Source organism: Podarcis melisellensis, assembly GCF_964234715.1.
Source record: "Podarcis melisellensis genome assembly, chromosome: 4".
NCBI lineage: Eukaryota > Metazoa > Chordata > Lepidosauria > Squamata > Lacertidae > Podarcis > Podarcis melisellensis.
In genome coordinates, this window is record NC_138531.1 from 94,164,387 (window position 1) to 94,190,421 (window position 26,035).

The 26,035-nt window shown below is 45.8% G+C and overlaps 1 protein-coding gene across 11 annotated transcripts in view; it reads left to right on the forward strand.

The window, feature by feature from the left end:
• TENM4 (teneurin transmembrane protein 4) overlaps nt 1-26,035 on the forward strand; it is a 628,724-nt gene that overhangs the window by 190,301 nt on the left and 412,388 nt on the right. For all 11 annotated transcript variants that reach the window (XM_081909492.1, XM_081909496.1, XM_081909502.1 and 8 more), the window contains one exon: nt 701-804. The gene's annotated coding sequence lies outside the window, so the exon portion shown is untranslated. The remainder of the gene's footprint in view (nt 1-700; nt 805-26,035) is intronic.

The following is a 26,035-nucleotide window of genomic DNA, read 5'->3' on the forward strand; positions in this document are numbered from 1 at the left end:
CACCCAATTATTCTCTCCGCAGTCTTTACAACCCTGGACAGCATTGTTTTTCCCCTGACCGTGCAGCTCCCAAACCACACACACAGACCATAAGTTAATACACTCTCCACAGTACAATGGTAAAATGTCATCGACAGGTCCTTTGAGAGATTGTTTTTCCTGGGAGAAAGGCGGGATAATAGATATAGGTCATGGGCCTATGTCCTTTCAGCTGGCTCTAGTAGACATCATTGGCTGAGGCACTCTTAGGCTGTGGATAGAAAATCTGGGTCTTTCAGCTCTGAGGCATGAACGTTCTTTCAGACAGCTGGCACCTTTGGCTAATTCTCAGTTGGCTGCTCCCAATGGGTATTTTTTGCGCAAGGTCAAGATCTCCTTCTCATGGCCTGCCACAGTCTCCACTTCCGCCAATCTCTGAGCCATCTACATTTCCAGGGGAAGGGGGGCATGTGATACGAACTGTTGACGCCTGGGAAAGGACTGTGAGGGTTAAAAAATAAAAACAAAACCATTCTTCTAGGGGGCAGGAAGAAGGCCTGGCGGTGCAACGGACTCCATCCAACTATTTCTCCACCTAATTAATTTGCTAATTGTGTATGTGTTTCACTTGCTCGGCGGAGCTCCGCCGAGGAAAATGGTTGCCCCCTCTGGTGGCCTAACACACGTGGAATGATTCTCTTTCTTTCCTCTCCTTTTTCAGAATGTTCTTCTGGGCTGCCCTTAAAGGAAGATCAGATGACACCAAAGAGGGATTTGCAGAGCTCCAGGCCCCTGCTAGTCTTGCTTCTGCTGTAATGGAGCCAGGTATCATCCACATCGAATCTTATCTCGCATGGGGAAAGCTTTTGCTCCTGCCGTGGGCAGTCTTGCATTTCTAAGTGTGTCCAGGTGGTGTTTTGGAATAGTCAACAAGAGCAGCCGAGGGGACCATTTCAGAGATCATTAGCAGTGGGGTGGCTACTGGCAAAGATCTGTTTGCAATATAGAAATGGAAGGAAATGTTTTCTAACTAGGTGTACACACATGCGCTTGCCTGGCAACTTTATCTTTCGGTGTGGCGAGGGCCGAGTGAAAGGCAAATGAAGACTTGCCTTGTCCCATACTGGTTGGGTGCGTTTGAACGCAGTAAGTCTTTAAATAGCTAGGAACCAGGGCCGGATTTAGGTTTGATGAGGCCCTAAGCTACTGAAGCTATTGGGGCCCTTTATATGTCCAGCTCTCCTGTGTCCACAACAAATTGTCACTGTTTTTTGTGTTGAATATATTCTAGATGGTAATTTATGGACCTAATAAGTATCTAAAGCCATTTGCACATGCAGAATGAAGGCACCCTATATATAGAAACAAGCAAACCTGTGATATTTTAGGAAGCAAGTGAGGCCCATTACTTACATCATAGGAGCCCACACAACACAAAACACTGTTGCTGGGTGTAGGTTTTATTTTATTTGTTTATTATCTTATATTTTGGAAATGTACATCCAGTTTTTTGTTCCTTTGATTTTTGGAAGGGCCGCCAAGAGAGTGGGGCCCTAAGCTATAGCTTGTTTAGCTTATATGTAAATCCGGCACTGCTAGGAACACTGGTTGCAGATGATGGGAGTATGGTCAAAAGCATTTGGAGGGCACCAGGTTGGAGAATGCTGAGGTAGATGGGCAAATCTAAAGTATGAAGCTCCTTATAAGTTCTCATGAGAGCTGAATGAAACCTCCACAGAGATGCTTGAGGAATTTTGTATTTGTGAATTACATTTGTGAATATTGTATTTGCAATTTCCAATATGAGGCGGCCTGGTCCTCGTCTCCTGGGTGAACGTACAAGTCAAATGTAGCTGTGCATTGGATCTCTCACTTCTCTGAAGGCCACAACATGATTCTCGGCCCAAGGAACATACCCAAATTCATGTAGAAACTCACATTTTTGGAATAAAATGCATTTCCCAAAGAGCATACTTTGTGAGAAAATGTGTGTGTGCAAATAAACAGAGAGAGATAGGCAAATTTTTGTACAGATTATTATTATTTTATTTAACGCCAGATTAGTGTGGAAACAAGATGGAGCGGACTTACAAGTAAACACTTGCATATGTGGTATGGACCATAAATATCCTGATTTAGGAAAAGGTCTGCAGCTCAGTGATACAGCATCCAATTTGCTTGCAGGGGGTCCAAAGGTTCAGTCCCAGGCATGTCCAAGTAGGGCTGGGAGAGACCCCTATCTGAAACTCTGGAAGAAATAGCCATGGCCAGTCAAAGCAGACAATACTGCGCTAGATGGACACAATGGTCTGACTCGATACAAGGAAGCTTCCTTTGCCCCTATGAAACATGTCGCTATATTTGTTCCTAAGGTCAGATGAAGGGAGTATTGCAAAATAGGTACAGAGAACAAACATTGGCTCCAACTCGGTTGTTGCACTAGCAGGAAGCAGTGTGATATGTCCTGCCATTGCCATGGGACTTGCTCCCTCTGTGTCCCCTGCCGCCTCCCCAAATCTGCTTGGGAACCGGTGTGGTGTAGTGGAGTGGTAGACTTGTAGTCTGGTGAACCGGGTTCGCTTCCCCGCTCCTCCACATGCAGCTGCTGGGTGACCTTGGGCCAGTCACACTTCTCTGGAGTCTCTCAGCCTCACTCACCTCACAGAGTGTTTGTTGTGGGGGAGGAAGGGAAAGGAGAATGTTAGCCACTTTGAGACTCCTTCGGGCCTCGGGCCTGTATACCCAAAGGAGCGTCTCCACCCCCATCGTTCAGCCTGGACACTGAGGTCCAGCGTCGAGGGCCTTCGGTGGTTCCCTCATTGCGAGAAGTGAGGTTACAGGGAACCAGACAGAGGGCCTTCTCGGTAGTGGCACCCACCCTGTGGAATGCCCTCCGTTCAGATGTGAAGGAAATAAGTAGCTATCTTAACTTTAAAAGACATCTGAAGGCAGCCCTGTTTAGGGAGGTTTTTAATATTTAATGCTGCATTGTTTTTAACACTCGATTGGAAGCCGCCCAGAGTGGCTGAGGAAACTCAGCCAGATGGGCGGGGTATAAATAATAAATTATTATTATTATTATTATTATTATTATTATTATTATTATTATTCAGGTAGTAATAAAGCGGGATATCAAATCCAAACTCTTCTTGGGAACATTGGCAAGAACCCCCAGAACAAGAGAAGGGAGATTATTCCATCAGAAGTAACAATCATCAGAAATAACCATTTGATCCTCGGAGCCAGAATTCTGGACTCGATGGATGTTTGGTCTGAATCAACAAGGCAGGCTTTATGTCCTTACGATACGCTTTGATGCATGCGCTCTGGCACGCGGAGGGAAATCCTTGTGTTGGAGCGATGGCATCCAGATGTCGAACTCTGCCTTTTACATGGTCCAGAAACCGTTGTCATAAATACTCCTTGCTTTGTTGATGTTGTTAGTAAAACAGGCTAATGGTAATCATTATTTACCTGTTCCTTGTCCTCCCAGTAGTATCCTGCCGCGTTAGCCATGTATGGGCAATTAGAATTAATGCGAACAGCACTTATAAGCTGAATGCCTAGTTTATTTCCAAATGGGAAGGTCAACGTCATTATCCTTGGTGGATTCAATTACCAAATCCTGTAGAATCGCATAGCGCTTGCTTCCTGCTTGTTAATCACATCTTGCTTTGCAAAAGATTGTCGTTTCGGGGGAGTGTTCCCCCTACCCCAAGCACAGCCAAAACATTTCCTTCTGTCGTGTTGCCTACAATGCTGGTTCCTTGCCGTGAAAATTAGATTTCTTCAGCCTTGTTGCTTTTGTGTTTAAAAGGGAAGGGAACCCAGAAATTTTTCAAATATGTATAAAGAGAAACCGGGGAAACCATCTGCATGCAATAAACCTTTGGAGTTGTTTTGTGGGTCTGGGAACAGTAAGAGAAAATCACGGCTACAGGAGATGGCAATTAGTTGTTAGTCATCGCAAGTGGGAATCTGCAGCAAAATAATGCAGTTGTGTTAGAACAGGAGTGTCCTCACATGTAGGAACTGTGCTCAGTCAGGGCACCTGGCTGTGCCAGAGGCCCTACCTGAAAGGAGGCTGTTAAACCCTGCTAGCCCCACAGAGGACCTTAAGGTCCATGAATAATCATAGTTTAGAGGTCCCGGGCCTTAAGGAAGTCAGATCATCCTCCACCAGGGCCAGGGCCTTCTCAGTGATGGCTCCACCCTGGTGGAATGCTCTGTCCCATGAGACCAGAGCTCTGCAGGATTTAACTTCCTTCCGCAGGGCCTGTAAGACAGAGCTATTCTACCTGGCTTTCCATTTGAACTTAGCCTGATCTTTCATTCCCCTTCCTTCCCTCCCCCTCTCCTTTTTACGAAGATTAACCGCTCTGGGATCCCACAGCTAATTCTCCCCCTGGTCTCCTCGCTTGCCCAAATAGGACTAACTTAGCCAGCTAGCCCTGGTGACCATCTAATGTTTATTGGATGGATTCCCCCTCCAAACTGATTTCTGAATTCTGAATTTATTGTTATTCCCGTTTTATACTGTATTTTATGCTGTTTTTTTGTTGCATCAGTTAAGTTTTTTAAATTTGTTGTTAGCTGCCCTGAGCCCGGTTTTCTGAACCCGGAAGGGCGGGGTATAAATAAAAATTCATTATTATTATTTATTATAATCAGTCAGTGCAGACAATGCGTAACGAGGTGGGCCTGTGGTCTGATGTGTTCATATGGTTTCATGTGTTCACAAAGCCTTTCTTCTCAAGGCCAACACAAGAACGTAAGGAGAGCCTGCTAGATCAGGCCAATGGCCGATCTAGTCCAGCATCCTGTTCTCACAGCATGGGAAACCAGCAAGCAGGATCTGAGCGCAAGAGTCACTCTCCGCTCCTGTGGTTTCCAGTAACTGGTATTCGGAAGCTTTGCTGCCTCCAACTGTGGAAGAAAGAGTGTAGCCAGCATGGCTGGTAGCCCTCTCCTCCGAGAATTTGTCTAATCCTCTTTTGAAGCCATCTATGTTGGTGGCGGGACACGGGTGGCGCCGTGGGTTAAACCACAGAGCCAAGGACTTGCCGATCAGAAGGTCGGTGGTTCGACAGGGTGAGCTCCCATTGCTCGGTCCCTGCTCCTGCCAACCTAGCAGTTCGAAAGTACATCAAAGTGCAAGTAGATCAATAGGTACCACTCCGGCGGGATGGTAAACGGCGTTTCCGTGCGCTGCTCTGGTTCGCCAGAAGCGGCTTAGTCATGCTGGCCACATGACCCAGAAGCTGTACGCCGGCTCCCTCGGCCAGTAAAGCGAGATGAGCGCCACAACCCCAGAGTCGGTCACGACTGGACCTAATGGTCAGGGGTCCCTTTACCTTTACTATGTTGGTGGCCTTCACTGCCTCCTGCGGGGAAAGGAGTTCCATAGTTTGACTAGGAGCTGCATGAAAAGCTTTCTTTTCCCCCCGAGGCTCCTGAAGGACAGCCATTCCATCTGGGAAGATTCCTCCTCCTCTGGCTTGATAGGCAGGATCACGCGATAAGTTCCTGGCTGCGGGAGGAATCCTCTCAGGCTCCCCAGACCATCCCTGCCTTCCAAGTGGAGCAGAAGGGTCTATTCCATGCATAGGCAAACTCCGCCCCCCCCCCGTGTTTGGGACTACAATTCCCATCATCCCTCACCACTGGTCCTGTTAGCTAGGGGTGATGGGAATTGTAGTCCCAAACATCTGGAGGGCCAGAGTTTGCCTACGCCTGGTCTATGCGCACCCTAATTTCAGGGCACCAACACATGATCTTTTTTGCATTCGAATTGAAGATTTGCCTTTGGGTTACAGTGGTACCTTGGTTCTCAAACACCTTGGTACTCAAACAACTTGGAACCCAAACACTGCAAAGCTGGATGTAAGTGTTCTGGTTTGTGAACATTTTTCGGAAGCCGAACGTGCTCCATTTTGAGTGCCTCAAAACTTCCGCTTTGAATGTTACCCTGAGGTGTGTCTGTTTTTGCTATTCATTTTGTGTTTTTGTGACTGTGCGGAACCCAGTTCAGCTACTGATTGATCGTGTGACTGTAGCACATTGTTCATTGCTTTCATTTTATAGATCAATGGTCCCGTTAGATCATGGGTAGGCAACCTAAGGCCCAGGGGGCCGGATCAGGCCCAATCACCTTCTAAATCTGGCCCGCGGACAGTCCGGGACAGCGTGTTTTTACATGAGTAGAATGTGTCCTTTTATTTAAAATGAATCTCTAGGTCATTTGTGGGGCCTGCCTGGTGTTTTTACATGAGTAGAATGTGTGCTTTCATTTAAAATGCATCTCTGGGTTATTTGTGGGGGCATAGGAATTTGTTCATATATATATTTTTTTCAAAATATAGTCCGGCCCCCCACAAGGTCTGAGGGACTATAGACCAACCCCCTGCTGAAAAAGTTTGCTGAGCCCTGCGTTAGATAGTGAAAATCATGTTGAATTGCTGTTTTAGAGGTTGTTTTTAAAAGTCTGGAACAGATTAATCCATTTTGCATTACTTTCTATGGGAAACTGTGCCTTGGTTTTGGAACGCTTTGGTTTTGGAACAGATTAAGTTTGAGAACCAAGGTACCACTGTACATGAATTTTTGGATTGCTTTCTGATCAATTCAGCGCTTCTATAGCCACCAGGACTCACAGAAATCAACAAGCCTCTTACTGTGAGTTGTCTCCCCATCCTCAGGGTTTCCAAAACGTGTCCTAGACCAGCCATGTCCAACAGGTAGTTAGTGATCTACCGGTAGATCACTGGACGTCTGCGGTAAATCACTGGTAGATCATGGGCTCCCCCCAAAGAAGCTGAACAACTGTGGCTCCCCTAAAAAAAGCTCAACATTTTACTTCCTCAACAACTCAACAACTTTGACCCAAACGCCCCAAAAATGAGCCTTCCTCCTTCCTAAAAAAGTTCAACAACTCTGACCTGAACCCAAAAAAAGGGGGTAGATCACTGCTAGTTTTTAACACTGTGACTAGATCGCAGTCTCTTAGGAGTTGGCCATCCGTGTCTAGACTGATCCTAGACTCCCTGTCTTGAATCTTGCAATATTCAGCAATTTCATAACAATACTGTTATGAAAGGGAGAGAAAAACTGTTTTTTTAATCCTCTTTTTTTATGTAGTGCCCTCCACCTCTGATTCAATATACAGACTACTCAAGGCCAGCCCAGTTATTTTGTCACCTCAGGCATGAATTTCCCTAAAGACCTTCTCCAGAAAAACACAACAAGAATAAATTAAACAGCCAGCTATTTGCTGCCCCTTCACGATACCCCAAACCACCTGCCTGATGGGGTTGCCTCTTTCTGTGTAATGGTAGAACCAGCTCTGCTCTTTATTGAAGAGATGTTATTAGTTCCATCTTGAAGTCCCATGAAACTTTGGCTTATCCCCACGTTGCAAATGAGACGCATGAACAAGGCCTACATTTCCCCCAAAACTCTTCTTTGAGTGCCTTTCCATCTTCTTCTCCCCCACAAACCTTCCTCCGCAGATTCGCTTCGACTTCAAAGTGCAACGTCTGCCTCTCTCTAGATAGACTTATGCGTGAGTTGCTGTCACTTTTATTTTATAACAAAAAATTGGTGGCACATTCAGAAGTCCCAGGGTTCTGCTCTCAGGGACTTCTGGGCATCTCGCAAATCCACAGGCAATCCCTTTGTGCAAAATTGAATCCATCATTTCCCTTTCTGTTTCCCCCCAATGGGTTTGGACAAAGCGAACACACAAAGGGCTTGGGGAAATGAAGCAAGGAAGAAATGGTTTTGAAGGTAAAGAAGATAATCCGATGAGAATATATTGGGGGTGGAAGTTTGTCATAAGTTTGCCTTCTTCCCCAGGAGTCTTTTCACCCAATTCATTGCCAGTTGCCTGTGTCTCAAGGTATGTGGCTTTCAAACTTTCTGCTTTCAGGAAACTTCCCTTCTTTTTACATCACCTTCTCTTTGGCGGAGTTCCTCAACATCTGTCATAGAACCTGAAATATACTCGGAGTCGAGTGTGGATTTCATGCTCTTTATTCAGCTCATAGTGGTGAGGAGGAATGGAAGTTCCCCCAGAATGTCTGCTTTACATACATTATTTACACAATGGGCCACACGTGATTGGCTAATTCCGGGATTCTCCTGTAGGCCAATCAGGTTGCAGATTCACTTCTACCTGGAGCTGGATTGGGTGGCTCCTGCAGACCAATCATACTGCTGCATTGTTTTAGGACCAATCAGACTGCTGCATTCTGAATCCTATTGTTCAAGGACCAATCAGACAGCTGCATTTTGGATCCTATTCAACTCAGTACATAACAGAACCACTGCATGGTGGATGGAAGTTTAAGTCCCACTTCATCTTCAGCCCTCACCTTTAGGGTTGCCATATTTCAAAAAGTGAAAATTCGGACAAAATAATGTTTTTAGCAAAGTTGTTGAGCTTTTTGGTGAGAGGAGATCGTTTTCACCATGGTCTCAATGGGAGCTTCCTGAAATACATCATAATAAGAGCGCTGCTGGATCAGGCTTGTGGCATATCTAGTGCTAAGGATAATGGTTTAATTTCCTGAAATGGGAATGTTTACTTATGTTCAATTACTGTGTATCTCTCATGTGATTGGCTGACTGTGAGCCACATGAGTGGCATTCCATTCTGTTGTGACTGTTATTCCAATAGCTGTTGTTTTTAACTGTTCTCTCTGTGTTTGAGGGAGAATGGCTGCTGAGAGAGGCTTCTCAGGATACTGTTGAGGACATTGTTGTGTCAGTGTGACCTATCTGAAGTGAAACAGACTGAGGAAGACCCCTAAAACATTAATAGGGAAAAACCTGTACAGGAGCTCTCTATAAGGAACAAAGTGCATAAGCGTGAGACTGTAAATATTTTCTTCTTGGTTTTTTGTTTATGAAAGTAAAATTATTTTGAATATAAAGACTTGTGACATTGCATATCACCAAATTTTGTTTCCAGTACCCGTGGGTTGCAATTAGGGGTGTCAGAGAATCCCAACCGAAATAGGAGTGCAAATTTCAGGTGTTGCTTATCCATCCTGTGTCTGGAATGGAAATCTATCCTGTGAACAAGACCGGTGTTCTTTATTGTTCGAACACAGTTGAATAACTAAAGGGATACTAGATGTCCTGACCTAGCTCTTACTGAATTGCCACTGAGTTAGGATCTGTGAGTGGCAGAGCACATGTCTCCCAAGCAGAAGATCTCCAGCATCTCCCAAGGGCTGGGAATGGCCTTCACCTGAAACCCTGGACAGCTGCTGCCAGTCAGTGTAGACCAGGCTTCCTCATGTAGCCTTATGAGGCTTTGCCCTCGGGTGGGAAAAATATTGCGCCTTTGAAAGGGAAGTGGGAGTCAACAGACACTCAAGGAATAGTTTCGGAGAAAAAGGTTTTATTTCTACCATCCATGAACTGGTAGAAGGAGCAAGTGTGATAGTCCACAAAAGCATGCACGAGTTCACAATCAAGTGCACAAGCATATATACACATTCCAGCTCCCTCCCCCTTTCTCCTCCCTCAGGAGTCCTCTGAGCATGAACAGAAAGCTGTCTTGGGACTATTGGGACTCTTGGCACCCTTCCCAGGAAAGGGGTTTCAGAGTGTTCAGATATGTTTCAATCTCTTGTTCTGGCATGGTTCGTGGACAGAAATTAAATTGCAATGTGGTTCTTTAGCAAGGCCAGAAGGCATGAGAAAGGCCTGAGAAACAATAGACTGTTCTCTACCTTTGTTACAATCTTTTTAGTTACAGCAAGCGGAATGTTTCTGATGCTTAGCTGCTGAGAAAATGATTTTGAGAAGCTTTGAGCCTGCTTTGGTGGGGGGGTGACTTTGGGCCTAGGTGAGGTCAACCTGTCCTCACCTTCCTTCACTCAAACTCAGCCCTCCAGATGTTTTGAGACTACAGTTCCCATTATCCCTGACCACTGGTCCTGCTAGCTTGGGATCATGGGAGTTGCCTTGAATTGCCTTGTCAAACTGGGAGAAGGATTATAACACTCACATCCTTCTCTGGATTTCAGATTTTCCTTACTCTTTGATAAGGCAATTCAGGTAACCCAGTTACCAAGCAGGTGTATGCAAGCATGAATGTTGCGGTTAAGTTACTGCTCTAGTGAATGATCCTTGGTCAAGATGCAAATTTTGAGGGAGAGGTTTGCCAAACTTTGGTGCAATTCTCCTGCAAAGGTGTGGAACAATAAAGGATCCTGCTGGATTTCCATATCACTCATTTACTCATGCAAAAATAAATAAATTGGGCATCCTATTTTGCATGCAAAACTGAACTCTTTCTCCAGGGTGTCTATAATGAAAAGTTTGCAAAGCATCTATCTATCTTTTTCTTTCTTTCTTTCTTTTCTTTCCTTCTCTCTCTCTCTCTCTCTCTCACACACACACACACCCCACGGGACACAGGTTTTCATATATTTGGGATGGGCAAAAATGGCAATTTCGGTTTCTTTTAATTTCTAATTTTTCTAGTTTGACATTCAGTTCACATTTGTGTGTCAGTCTGCAGATTCTTTTGAAAGGCCTCGAGGAAATTCTTCGGAATTTCTCCTAACATGTGCATCTTTGTATGCAGTTTCATCTAATGTGCCCCATTTCTGCAGAGCCATTTACCCTAATATGATGCATTTTGCGTCTTATTTTCACAACGTGAAGGCTTCCGAATTACAGCTCTTAGCACCATCTATTACCATGGGAACCAGTGAAATGGGCCACTTCTGCATTTTCCGCTCAGTATTGTTGTTGCTGTTGCTAAGATCATCTGTGCAAATGGAATATTTGCCCAGTACGTCTTGGTGGGAGAGGAGAGGCTGTGATGGGTTTGCTTTGGCCAGTAATGCAAGACTCTAGAACAGTGGTAGCCAGAATAGTACCCTCTAGACCGGGGTTTCCCCACATTTGGGTCTCCAGCTCTTTTTGGACTACAGCTCCCATCATCCCTTGCTAGCTAGGAAGTTGCTTAAAAACATAGAAGAAACAATAATTTAAAACAGTTAAAACAGTCAGCTAGGACCAGGGCCTTTTCAGTACTGGCCCCAACTTGGTGGAACGCTCTGTCACAAGAGACTAGGGCCCTGCGGGACTTGACATCTTTCTGCAGGGCCTGCAAGACAGGAGCTGTTCCACCAGACCTTTGGTTTGGACTCAGCCTGACCCTTATGTTTCCCTCCTCTTACGGTTTTGATCTATGGGCTACTTTTAAAATGAGGCTGCATTTTAGATTGCATTTTAACCTGTATTTTAAATGGTGGTTTTCTTTCCCTATTATGTTTTTACTGTAATTTTACTGGTGTTAGCCACCCTGACCCCGGCTCTGGCTGGGGAGGGCGGGATATAAATAAAAATTATTATTATTATTATTATTATTATTATTATTATTATTATTATTCAACATCATTAGAATTAAAACTACATGCATATATGAAATGCAACCAGACAAGACCAGCCTGGTTTTGGTTTTGGCATAGATTCATATTTACCAGGTATGCAAACCTTTCACAAAGGTACGTAGGGACAGGTGGAACAAATATTGAAATAGGTACCAATGAATGAAAATGCATACACACCCACATGTACAAAGCCAGTGCAGTTAGCAGTAAAGCCACAGAAGAAAGAAAATTGGATGCACAGTCCCCGATCCTGCATGTACTTGCAAAACTGGGGGTCCCTCCAAGTTAGCAAGGAAGCGAATGCGGCAGAAAGGTAGGGCAGTGGGCGATGAGTCTGGGGTGGCAGAATTGATGATCTCGCATTGTGCAAGGCAGTGCTCTAATTTATTTTGACATGCCGAGTTCTGCTTTCATTATTTATGACAGTGCTAGAGAAGACAGTTTGCAGAAGCCTTTAGCATATTATGGCAGGGGGGGGGATGGTTTCGTACGGTTTGCATTTCTGTGTCATCTTACCTGACTTGCACTATGCAAACCAAAGCCCAGCTATCCTTTGACAGTCCTCCGATTCCCAAGAAGCTGTTCTCCAATCCACTCCCCTCCCTCTCAAAAAAACTGTCCCCAAATCCATGAATTAGGAAAAGCGGGCATGTAAAATTTTGGGTACGTTTCCAAGTACAATTCCAAGTGTTGGTGCTGACCTTGAAAGCCCTAAACGGCCTCGGCCCAATATATCTGAAGGAGCGTCTCCACCTCCATCGTTCAGCCCAGACACTAATGTCCAGCTCCAAGAACCTTCTGATGGTTCCCTCCCTGCGAGAAGCCAAGTTACAGGGAACCAGGCAGAGGGCCTTCTTGGTGGTGGCGCCCGCCCTGTGGAACGCCCTCCCATCAGATGTCAAGGAAATAAACAACTATCTGACTTTTCGAAGACATCTGAAGACAGCCCTGTTTAGGGAAGTTTTTTTTTAATGTTTGATGTTTTATTGCTTTTTATTATTCTTAATATTCTGTTGTGTGCTGTCTGCTGTTTTGCTCTGGTATTCCTGGCTGGTGTCCTTGTTTTTTTGTCCAAGGGAGCCCTCAGATTTCTCCGTTAACAGTTGGGAGCCACCCAGAGTGGCTGGTGAAACCCAGCCAGATGTGCAGGGCATTAATAATAATTATTATAATAAAAATAATAAGCTGGCAGGATGCTGATGAGTGAACACCAGGGGATCTGGAGTCTGACTTGGGAGACGAAAGCCGTGATTTTCAGGAAACTGTACCAGCCATGAGGCAAGTGTCAAAGGCAGGGAAACTTCAGAGCTGAAGGGTAGAGCACAAGATGAGTTTGAAGAAGAGGAGGAAGAGGCAGGCCAGGCAATTAAAGAGCCAAGTGCCTCCTGCTCCACTGTCTCCCAGAACCAGGAGGGAATTGAAGAGGCTAAGCAGAGAGGGCAGACCCTCCAAGTGTCCCTATTTTCCAGGGACAGTCCTGGATTTACAGAAGCCGTCCCAGTTTTTTATTTAATCCCAGAATGGTCCTGCTTTTCTCCCTTGGAATGTGACTGTGCTGTGCCTGGGGGTAACCCGTGAAACACAGTCCAGGATCGGTCCAGAATCCGAAAGTTCCGCTAGGAATCAGTCTGACAGGGTCACGGCAGGAAACCAGGCAAGGACAGGTATAGGATCTGAGGCAGGATCTAGCATACAGCAATGTTGCTCCCACAACCTGTGACAAGGTCTGACAGCCTTTTATTTTTGTCGGGGTAACGGCTGGTCCTGATCCCCCGGTGACTCACCTCCCTGTTTCGCCTGAAGGCGAGCACTCCTCCTGCGAGTACTCAGGTCTCTCTTTCTCTCAGACCTTAGTCTCTGCAGCTTGGGAGACGTCGGTGGGTTACTAGACCCAGGGGCCGCCTCAGCCTCCCCTGACCCAACCGGTAGTGGAGCAGCTGTAAGTGATGGCCCAGCTGAAGACAACGAGGTCATCCCCGCATCTGGAGCCAGGGCAGGCTCAGGCCGTGACTCGGCCCAGCTGGTGTTTGTTGCAGGGGAACCTGGGCAGACTGGCACTCTTCAGGATCAGGCCCCAGACTTGGTTCAGGTGATGCCTGAGGCAAAGGATCCGGTGCAGACTGAGACTCCTCTGGTTCCGAGTCCGAGCCCGAGTCCCAGGCCATCACAGTGGTGGACTCTCCTTCCTTGGAGGTTTCTAAGGAGAGGTTGGGTGGTCATCTCTCAGGGATGCTTGAGCTGAGATTCCTGCATTGCAGGGGGTTGGACTAGATGATCCTTGGGGTCCCTTCCAACCCCATTCTTTAAAAAAGATCAGCGCCCCATGAGCAGGGGGACAGCAAAGAGCTGCATTTACCATGTGCCACTGCTATGCACGGAAAGGGGAAAAAATAGAATTGGGTATTCTGTTCCATGCAGCAGTGGAGCACCCATGATCGTCCTCACATACATAATTTTTTTAGAAGAAGCTCGATGCTTCTTGATGAGAATCAGAGAAAACCCTTCACACAGTTCATAGTTAAACTGAGAAATTTGTTCCCTCAAAAGACTGTGATTGCCACCAACTTGGATAATTTTAAAGAAGATTCAGGGAGGTAGCCGTATTGGTCTGACGCAATCAAAATAAACAAATAAAAATAAAAAATTGTCCAGTAGCACCTTGGAGACCAACTAAGTTTGTTCGGGCTATAAGCTTTTGTGTGCAGTATCTGAAGAAGTGTGCATGCACACGAAAGCTTATACCCAGAACAAACTTAGTTGGTCTCTAAGGTGCTACTAGACAATTTTTAAATTTTTTAAATTTGTTTTAAAGAAGAATTAGACAATTTCACAGAGGGTAAGGTTATCAATGTCAGCTGAGGAATAGATCAGTTGGGAAAGCATAAGACTGTTAATCTTAGGTGTCAGGGAACTGCCATCGGAGCCAGAGGCGGAGGTAAGGCTCCCAAGCGATGCTGGAGAAGGGCCCAGCAGGGAGAGAGGCAGCTCATCGGCTGGGGAAGGAAATCAGCGTAACACCAGGGATAAAGGGGGGCAGATGGGGGAATCGGCAAGGGGGCTCCAGGACTCTTCACCGGAGACCAGTGGGGAGAGCACGGGTACTCCGCTACCCACACCCTCCCTGCACAGAAGACTTCCGCGCAGGGAAAGTAGTTATAGACTTGGCGTCAAAGAAATTCTTTTCTTGAAGAAGTTCAAGAAACGCCCACTGACGGATTCTGCTAGCGACTGAACAGCCACGAAGTGAAGGGCTGTCCAGCCAGGAAAAGGTTTAACCAGGCAACCTAGCCAGGAGTGGCGGCAACTTACGCACGAGCAACCCCATATAACCATTACATTAGGGTTGTGGGTTTGAGACCCGCATTGGATGGAAGATTCCTGTATTGCCACTCTGTAATCGTTGGTAAGATTTCGTTCTTCCAAGTGGCAAATTCTTATGACAGAATACCTGCATCTTGCAAAATTGACTGGGAAAATTATAGGAGTGTCAAACCAGAAGGTATATCGGGGATGGAAAATATTTAAAGAATACTTTAAAATGTACTGGACGAACAGTAAGATACTGATACTTGAAGTGACACAGGTAACAAAGAATTACATAAAATATAATAGTGGATTATATATATATATATATATATACACACACAAAACAAAATAATATGAATCTGTGCAAGGAATACAAATAATATAAGTAGTATAATGAGAATTATTCGAAGTTATATATTTCAATCTGTCATGTAAGTGTAATATATTGTATTTGTTTGTTTATCTTTTCTTATTTCATCATTTCTATTCATTTGTATCGTTTTCTGTTTTGTATGTTATGTAACTCGTGTATATTTGGGTATGTGAAAATTAATAGATTTTATTTTTAAAAAGAAAGGAAAAAAGAGAGATTCCTGTATTGCTGGGGGTTGGACTAGATGATCGTCGTGGTCACATCAAACTCTACAATTCTATGTTCTAAGCATGACGACTATGTTTTACCGCCACTGTCAGAGGCATCAATACTTCTGCCTACTTGTAGCTGGAAGGAAGCTACAGGAGGTGAGGAGAGTGTTGTGCTCAAGACCTGCTTGCAAATTTCTCATAGGCTGGCCACTGGAGTAGCTGGGATGTGGCCTGATCCAGAGGGTTGTTCCAGAGGAGGTTAAGGGGTGATATGATAGCCATGTTCAAATATATAAAGGGATGTCACATAGAGGAGGGAGAAAGGTTGTTTTCTGCTGCTCCAGAGAAGCGGACACGGAGCAATGGTTCCAAACTACAAGAAAGAAGATTCCACCTAAACATTAGGAAGAACTTCCTGACAGTAAGAGCTGTTCGACAGTGGAATTTGCTGCCAAGGAGTGTGGTGGAGTCTCCTTCTTTGGAGGTCTTTAAGCAGAGGCTTGACAACCATATGTCAGGAGTGCTCTGATGTTGTTTCCTGCTTGGCAGGGGGTTGGACTCGATGGCCCTTGTGGTCTCTTCCAACTCTATGATTCTATGATTCTATGTTCTTTAATACAGTGGTACCTTGGGTTAAGAACTTAATTCTTAACCTGAGGTACCACTTTAGCTAATGGGGCCTCCTGCTGCCGCCATGGCCATGCAATTTCTGTTCTCACCCTGAAGCAAAGTTCTTAACCCAAGGTACTATTTCTGGGTTAGCGGAGTCCGTAACCTGAAGCGCCTGTAACCTGAAGGTACCACTGTAATAATAAGTTTCTCATCTGAGAACTTTCAGCTCATAATCTTGTCACTCATTATTTGGAAGAGAACTGCTTGGCCGAGAGGCAGAACAGAAGTTGAGGAAAACAAAATCGTCCCCTGGTGCTTAATCTCCCCATGAATATATATTTAAGAAACATCGAGCCATATCCAGCTCCTTCCTTCACCTTCATGGAAAGGGCACAAAGGGGGGGCCTTTTGATTAGATTTATCATCTCCCCAAGTGCTTGTCATTTCACATTATGCCAGCAAACGACCAAAACTCAAAACATCTCCCCTCTAGGAAGGAATTCATGGCCCCCTAGTGTGGACAGGGATTAAGCCCTCAGAAGAGCAGAACTAAACAAATTACTTAAGGGTGTCAGATGAAATCTCCGGAACAGCCTCCAAAGCTCGGAGGAGACGAACGCAGGCAAATGGAAGATGCCGGCGTCAACAGACCACGTCTCCGAGGTGTCCAAATGCGCTTCATCAATCTGTTGACAGGCTTGCTTTGACAATATGCCACCAGCGTTTGGCTACACAACGCAGACGGCAGGAACCTGCAGCCCAAGGTCTAGCTGTTTGGTTCCAATGAATATGTGGATTTCTGCATCTTCGCTTCCTCCACCACTTTCACCACCCTTCTCGGCTCGCCAAGGCATAATGCGGCACTGAAAACAGAAGAGGCAATGGGTGAAACCCAATGCCTGCTCGCCTCTTACTCTGGTCGGTTCTGCTCTGTAGCAGGGGTGCCAACTTGAATAAAATATTGGGAGGGGTGCAGGTAAACCCTGCCGCACATAGAATCATAGAGTTGTGGAGTTGGAAAGGCTCCCAAGGGTCATCTAGTCCAACCCCCTGCAATGCAGTAATCTCAGCTCAGGCATCCTTGACAAATGGTCATCCAACTTGAGAGCCAGTGTGGTGTAGTGGTTAAGAGCGGTAGACTTGTAATCTGGTGAACCGGGTTCGCTTCCCCGCTCCTCCACATGCAGGTGCTGGGTGACCTTGGGCTAGTCACACTTCTCTGAAGTCTCTCAGCCTCACTCACCTCACAGAGTGTTTGTTGTGGGGGAGGAAGGGAAAGGAGATTGCTAGCCACTTTGAGACTCCTTCGGGTAGTGATAAAGCAGGATATCAAATCCAAACTCCTCTTCTCTGCTTAAAAACCTCCAAGGAAGGAGAGTCCACAACCTCCCAAGGGAGACTGTTCCACTGTTGAACAGCTGTTACTTTCAGAAAGTTCTTCCTGGTGTTTAGTTGGAATCTCCTTTCTTGTACAGTGGTACCTCGGGTTACAGACACTTCAGGTTACAGACTCCACTAACCCAGAAATAGTACCTTGCTTCAGGATGAGAACAGAAATTGTGTGGCCGTGGTGGCAGCGGGAGGCCCCATTAGCTAAAGTGGTACCTCAGGTTAAGAACGGACCTCCAGGACAAATTAAGTTCTTAACCCGAGGTACCACTGTAAATTGAAGTCATTGGTTCGAGTTCTCTTCGGAGGAGGAGAAAACAAGCTTGTTCCCTCTTCTACGTGACATGATTGCCAACATGGGAAGGTAGCTCATCCAGGAGAAGTAAGACTCTGATTCTAAACCTCCACTGCCTTGTGGGAGTAAACCTTATGCAAATCCAGAATAGAGTCCCTAAGATGGTTGGATGGCATGTTGTCTCCTTCCCACAACTCCTGCAGCCAAGCTGGTGCCAAATGTCTTGCTCTGCTTTCCCTTGGACCACATTTGTGAGGCCAAGAGTGGGGTCATGTCATCTGGGCAGCCTAGGACCTCTATGCCCACTGCCCAGGCTTGGGCCCCTTTGTTGCTGCTAGTACAGTGGTTTGACTTCACCCCTGGAAGCACACTCCATTGTCTCTTGAGACGGACGGATGGCTTTTTAGTGTATGGTGTGGTTGTGGCTTCAATTGCTGTCTCAAGAAGAAGAGTTTGGATTTGATCTCCCGCTTTATCACTACCCGAAGGAGTCTCAAAGCGGCTAACAGTCTCCTTTCCCTTCCTCCCCCACAACAAACACTCTGTGAGGTGAGTGAGGCTGAGAGACTTCAGAGAAGTGTGACTAGCCCAAGGTCACCCAGCAGCTGCATGTGGAGGAGCGGGGAAGCGAACCCGGTTCCCCAGATTACGAGTCCACTGCTCTTAACCACTACACCACACCTTCAGTACCCCTGCTCTGAAATGTTAAGTGCGCTTCTTTGCATCCCAAGCACAAACCAGGCAAGAAGAAGCTCCAACCATGGTTATCAGTGACAATCTTCGGCCGTTTCTTCCATGATCCCAGGAAGCACACCAATGGATCTTTGAATGGTGCTCTTCAAGGAACACATCTTTAAAATGCAGCCCCATATTTCAGACAGAAACTCTGCATCCCCCCCCCTCCAATGCCAGAGACGATAACAATAGACTTATTAATACTTTTTTAAAAAAAAACACCTCTCTAATTATCATAAAAACTATTGAGTTTCATTTCTTTTATGGAAATAGCTTTATGGTAATAGAGAGCATCTGCCTTGCTTCTGCTGCGGCTCTGGAAAAAAAAATTCAGAGAATTCAGATCAGGCTTTTCCTGACTTCATTCATTGCTTAAAAGTTAGAAGAGAAGCTCCCTTTGTTCCTCGCCTGCCACTGTCTCCCGCAACCCCAATTCCTCCTCCTCCATCTCTCTTCCCCAGCCTAACAGTGTATTTTAAACACCTTCCCAATTGCCTAGCAATTTACAGTTTCGTAGAGGACAAATGGCTTGAGGGAGCCATCCAACCTTTACGCCTGGAACATCAAAATGAAATGCCAAATGGAAAGATGAATTGGCCACAACTTTGTGGGGAAGGAGGCATGCCCGAGGTGCGGCACTCCTATTTTGAGGCTTGGGGGTAGCGAGGCTGGACTCTGGGGAGGTAAGGGAGATCCAGAATTTATCAGAAGTGCATGAGAATATAAAAGATGAAAGGAGTTGGGGAGAGTGGTGGTCATCATGCCATGTAATGAGTTGTTGGCTAAAGTGGGCTGTTTTGAGGAATAACACACATAGCTCCTTCGATGCTTTCGCTATCCCCTTCCAAACTCTGGGGGGGTGTGTGTGCAGGCAGAGCGGCCATTTATGCATCAAAGCAGGGGGGAACAGTGGCGTAGCGTGGGGGGTGCAGAGGGGCCGGCCGCACCGGGCGCAACATCTGGGGGGGCGCTCGCATTTGAGTGCTAAAATCCACAGGTTAGGGGGCGCAAATTACTTGCCTTGCCCCGGGTGCTGACAACCCACGCTACGCCACTGGGGGGGAACGAAGGTGCCGTAACACCCAGGGCGGGGCCATAGCTGTCAACTTTTCCCTTTTCTTGCAAGGAATCCTATTTGGAATAAGGGAATTTCCCTTTAAAAAATGGAAACGTTGGCAGCTATGGGCGGGGTGTCGTTACGTAGCGTGCATGTGCGGCGGCGCTACATACGATGCATGCGCCGTACGTAGCGACGCCACACATGTGCTGAACATAGCAGTTTGCCGCCGGCGCGGCTCCAGCGCCGTATGGACGGTGCCAGGAACCTCTGCTCACGGCTGCAGCCACGAACAGAGGATCCTCCACATGCAGCAGTGCGATGGCTGTTTGCGCCGCCGCGGCGTGGTGCTGCCTTGTCACCCCCAGGGACATGACGCCGGGAGCACACAGCCCACTCACCCCCCCCATTGCGACGCCACTGCATCAAAGAAAAAGAAAGTTATTGATTCAGTCTTTATTAATTTATCCATTGCTTTCTAAAGCATCCATCACAATGCGAATGAGCATATAAGATAGTTAAGAACTGTCAAAAGCACAAGGACAACCAGTGCATTTAAAACAAGGCTAAAACCCTAAGAAGTGGACACTTGTGGAAAGACCTGTTTATGCTGGGAAAACTTGTTGGAACAAGAAGTTCTCCGGTTGTCTTTGCTCTATAAATGAATGATACAAAATTAATTCAAAGTCTGCATGTGTGTATATATGTGTGTATGTGTTTGTGTGTATTAAACAGCCCAATGATCTTTGCGTGAAGGGCAGTATAGAGATTTAATAAATAATAATAAGGAAAGGATAATAATAATAATAATTAATAATAATAATAAGGACAGGACAGGACAACCTCTTCCATATCCTCCAACATTACTCCAATGAAAATAGGGACATCACATTCTAGTAGTAGTAGTACCTTTTACCTTTAGTAGTAGTAGCAATACCCCACCCATCTGAATGGGTTACCCCAGGCACTCTGAGCAGCTTCCAACATATATAAGAACATAATAAACATTAAACATTTTTCTTTTTTTTAAAAAAAAGACCCTTCCCTATACAAGGCTGTCTTTTAAAAACTTCCCTGTACAGTACAAGGTTGTATAATTACTTATCTTCTTGGCTCAGGGGTAATTCCATATACCCTAACATTTCTCCAACGAAAATAGGGATTTTCTAAGGAAAAGCGGCAGTGGTGTAGCGTGGGTTGTCAGTACCCAGGGCAAGGCAAGTAATTTGCACCCCCTAACCCGTGGATTTGCGCCTCCTAACCATAACCCCCAGATGTTGCGCCCGGTGCGGCCAGGGCCCCCCCTGCACCCCCCCACGCTACGCCACTGAAAAGCGGGACATTCTGGGATCAAATAAGAAACCAGGATGGCTTCTCTAAATCCAGGACTGTCCCTGGGAAATAGGGTCTGCTATTTTGATTATCAAAGATGAACAAACAGGTATGCAGATACAGAAAAGCAAGTTGTGAATGGTAGTTAAAAATGGAAGTGTAGTCTGGAGCGAAGGAAGGGTATTTACCAACAGACTTACATTTGTATAATTAAACAGGAAAAGAGAAGCCTCTCTTTGTGTATTGTACTGTTTCTACGGAGTTCAGCTCCCTGTTTTGTATTATTCATCTAGGCAAGGGTGTTTCCTTCCTGCCCCTCCCCCCGCCCTTTCTTCACACTTCAAACATATGTAGAAAACACTTCAGTTTCCTGCTAGGATAAACTCACATCATGTAAATGAAAAAAGAAAACCACTTCGGGAACCGGAGACCCAAGATGGCAAATTTCGAAGAAGTAGGTCAACGCAGAAGGCTTTTAAAACGAGTGTCAGGATAAGAAGGAAAAGGGGGGAATCCTTGCTGCATTGTGGAGAGTTTCCATTTTTGTGGGGACAAACCCCATCTTGGAAAGGAACAGGCTTTTATTCCTATATATAAGAGGGCATTGGCATCAGTTCCCGTCATCTCAACTCAAAACAGGTATTGTGAAGTTGGAAAGGGTTCAGAAAATGCAGTCGTGGTGATCAAGGAGATTGAGGAACCCCCTTATGAGAAACAGAAACCATTGCCTACATGGCATCCCTTCAGAAAACTAAGCACAACTCTCATGTCTCACCTTGATGTTCCCTTCTCCAGAGTACACAATGGTTTCCCTGCAGGACTTGGTCCCTCTCCTGTGGTCCAGCTCAGCTTGAGATTTTGTTGTTGGTTCCGCCACCTGATCTATCCTTCCTGAATTGCCCCACACTGCCAAACTCCCTCAAGCATCACCTGTTCAACCCTGTGCCCCCTGCAAAGCCACAGACACTGTTCCCAGCCTGTATCCATAACCCACTCGGTGTCAACAGCAAAAGTCCAGGCGCCAACCCATGTCTTACCACTCAAGAGAACTGGAATCCCAGTTTTCGGGTTTCCCTGTAACTGAATGCAAATTTAAGTGCAGGTTTTAATGCAAATTTAAGTGCAGGTTTTAATTCTTATAATCATAATAATAATAATCACAGAGTAAATATGAGTATTGGACAAACACCTTGACATCGGCCAAAAATGGACTGCTCCATTCATCACTAAAAGCCACACAAAAATCCACACTTATAATTGTATGTATTTTTGTGCACTCTTCCCTAATATCCACATTTTCAACATGTTTCGCTCTCTGTTTGCTTTCCCTTGCATTTCCCCCTAAAAGCAAACCAGCTGTCCACATCTTCCCCATAGAAGCACAGCTCTGTATGATTTTTTTTTAAAGGGAACTGCAGTATGGTTAATCTTCTTCCAATCTGTGGTGACTAAGCCTGATGGGAGTTTTTCCTCCATCCCTAATTTATGTCAGAAACTCATCCTACACTCGAGGCATATTCTCTCCCTCCTGGTAGTTTGTTCAGGAGCTTCAAAAGCTTTCTTCAGCCCAAACATCACAGCGACTGAGGCCAAAAGACACCGGCACACTTAGGGATCCGCAGAGTCTTTGTAGCTTGCGTAACAGACCTCAGCAACTCAGCATTTTGGCTAATCTACTTTATTTACATATAAACACACACAGAGCACTGCAACATGGCTCCCTCCCTCTCTAGCATCAGACAGCAAAGAGAAAGAGCAAAGGACAATAGTCCCACTTCACGGAACACAGTAACACAAACATCCTGTCTCCGTCATTTCCCACTCTGTGGAGTCAAAACATATACCGTCATGTGAAAGACAACAATCCCATGACTGCAATCACGGAGCAGGAATTATAACGTTTTAGGGACTCATCTGGCTCCCAAGGCTGCAGTAGTCCCTACCACCACAACTCTAAAGGGGTAAAGGGACCCCTGACCATTAGGTCCAGTCGTGGCCGACTATGGGTTTGCGGCGCTCATCTCGCTTTATTGGCCTAGGGAGCCGGCATACAGCTTCCGGGTCATGTGGCCAGCATGACTAAGCCGCTTCTGGCGAACCAGAGCAGCACACGGAAACACTGTTTACCTTCCCGCCAGAGCGGTACCTATTTATCTACTTGCACTTTGATGTGCTTTCAAACTGCTAGGTGGGCAGGAGCAGGGACCAAGCAACGGGAGCTCACCCCACCGCGGGGATTCGAACCGCTGAACTTTTGATCGGCAAGTCCTAGGCTCTGTGGTTTAACCCACAGCGCCACCCACGTCCCTTTACCACAACTCTACACATGTGTAAATAGATATCTGCTGCAAGCATGAGCTTGGAATTTGTGCTGAGCTTAAAAGAAACGGGATGTGAGATTCCAGCCCAGATAGTAGCAGCTTAAACAATGAGTAGAGGCAGTCCAAGCCAATTGATGAAAATAGGAGAGATGGGGGGGATTGGTTGGTTGGGGAAATGAGACCACGATGATGCTTGTAAGCATGTTGTTCAATATAAAATCTCTCATGAGTTCCAGTGCGAGATAGAAAAGTTTTCTTGAAATTCCATTGATAAAAGTAACCCCATGGTTCCTGGAAATATTTGTTTGTTTCTACGCCGTCAATTTGCAAACCTCGAGCTTTTCAAATCTTCTCGTGGTGCGTCTAGCATGTATCCTTCTTCCTCAGGCGATTCTTCCCCCGAGGACCCCCCCCCCACAAGAGGCCTCCATGTGATCAGAGCGATTCCACTGTAGTCTCGCTTTCGTTTCATGCAAAAATGTCAGTCTTTACAGTTTTCAAGTCTCTTTATCATTGCGCCCAAACACCTCGTGCTGTTTTGCTGAATGTTGCTCCGCAGAGAGGGCTTTAGATGTTGCAGGAAAACAAGCGAAGGAATCCGGAGGCTTCTTAAGAGCAGAGCTGTCACTCCATTAACATGCAATGCCAACTTAGAAGGAAGACCCATCGATTTAAATGGGCCAAGAAAGTCAGTGTAAGGATTTGGGGTATCAGCGTTGCGATTCTATCATATTCATGGTTGTTGTTGTTGTTGTTTTACAGAAGTCATTGTTGGTAGAACATCTGCCTTGAATGTAGAAGGTCCCAAGTTCAATTACAGTGGTACCTCGGGTTAAGTACTTAATTCGTTCCGGAGGTCCGTACTTAACCTGAAACTGTTCTTAACCTGAAGCACCACTTTAGCTAATGGGGCCTCCCGCTGCTGCCGTGCCTCCGGAGCCCAATTTCTGTTCTCATCCTGAAGCAAAGTTCTTAACCTGAAGCACTATTTCTGGGTTAGTGGAGTCTGTAACCTGAAGCGTATGTAACCTGAAGCATATGTAACCCGAGGTACCACTGTATCAGCATCTTTAGGTAGCTCTGCATCCGTGGAGAGCTGTTGTCAGTCAGTGTAGACCAGGCCTAGGCAAACTCCGTCCCTCCAGATGTTTGGGACTACAATTCCCATCATCCCAGACAGCTGGTCCTGTTAGCTAGGGATGGTGGGAATTGTGGTCACCAACCAAACCAACCCTTATTTACACCCCTGCACTCTGTTGCTCTGCCTAAATGTCCTAGGGATGTCCTATGCCGTTGTTGTTGTTGCTTTACTATTTACACCCTTTCCATCTGTCTGGGTTGCTCCAGCCACTCTGGGTTGCTTCCAACACCTATAAAAACATTGAACATTGAAAACTTTCCCACATACAAGATTGCCTTCCGATGTTGGCTCAGAATGTCCCACTTTTCCTTAGTAATAATAATAATAATAATAATTTATTATTTATACCCCGCCCATCTGGCTGAGTTTCCCCAGCCACTCTGGGTGGCTTCCAACAGAATATTAAATACACGATAAAACATCAAACATTAAAAACTTCCCTAAACAGGGCTGCCTTCAGATGCCTTCTAAAAGTCAGATAGTTGTTTATTTCCTTGACATCTGAAGGGAGGGCGTTCCACAGGGTGGGCGCCACCACCGAGAAGGCCCTCTGTCTGGTTCCCTGTAACTTCATTTCTCGCAATGAGGGAACCGCCAGAAGGCCCTCGGTGCTGGACCTCAGTGTCTGGGCCAAATGATGGGGGGGGGGGAGACGCTCCTTAGGACATCCCTATTTTCATTGGAGAAATGTTGGAGGGTATGGAGTTATGTAACCCCTGAGCCAAGGACATAAGTAACTATGCGACCTTTAGAAGACATTTGAAGGCAGCCCTGTATAGGGAAGGGTTTTTTTCTTTAATGTTTAATGTTTTATTATGTTTTGATACATGTTGGAAGCCACCCAGAAGGGCTGGGGCAACCCAGTCACATGGATGGGGTATAAATAATAAAATTATTGACATTATGGAATAGAAATTTCTTATTTTCATCAGCGAAATGTTGGTGGGCATAAGATAGGCAATCAAGATATAGTTGATGTGTATGATACTATTGCATGAAGGTGTGTACCATTTATACAACACCATGAGTAAAAGTACCCTGTGCATTTCAAAGGGCACCTGTGCGTTTGCATGGCCTGAGAAGCAAAACGACGCTGACAGTTCTCTTCGTCTCCCACGCTTGTTTAATAAACCACTAAGTACCCATGTTTTGCTGTTAAACATGGCTTTGCACTTCTAACCAGGCCTTGTCACACACACCCCTCCCCCCCAAACCAGGCCTTGTTCCTCGATCGCTTGTGGTTAATTATTGGCCTTATCCTCTTTCCGGTGTGCCTTTCCCCAGCTCAGTTTCCAACCTCTGGGTCGGATAGACCAGATGAGGCGAGTGTAAAACACAGGACTAGGGGGAACACAAGATTAACCGTTCCCTCGGGGAAGCTCTTATTACTCGCTGCAGCCTTCTCACAGTTCAGACAGAGACACTGGAAATGCAACAAAGTGATTGTCACCTGCCGCAGAACAAACAAGGGGAGATGCTCCGGATTCCGTCGGATTCTGGACCGTCTCGGGCCCAGCAAATGATCAGACATCAGTGGTCCTAAGCAGGGGCACGCTGAATATTCTCTGGTTTCAATGTTCGGCTTGAAAATAGAGGTTTCGGTGGGAAAGATTTTCTCTTCCCCTGCCCCGCAAGAATACTGAGGTTGTGCATTAAAAACAAGCCCAATCAGATGGCTGGGGTCATAATAATAATAATAATAATAATAATTTATACCCCGACCTTCCCGGTTCAAAAACCAGGCTCAGGGCGGCTAACAACAAATTTAAAACACTTAATTATAAAAGCAGCATAAAACACGGCATAAAAACGTGAATAACAATAAAATTCAAGAAATCAAAAATCAATCAGATAATCCCCAGGGCTAGC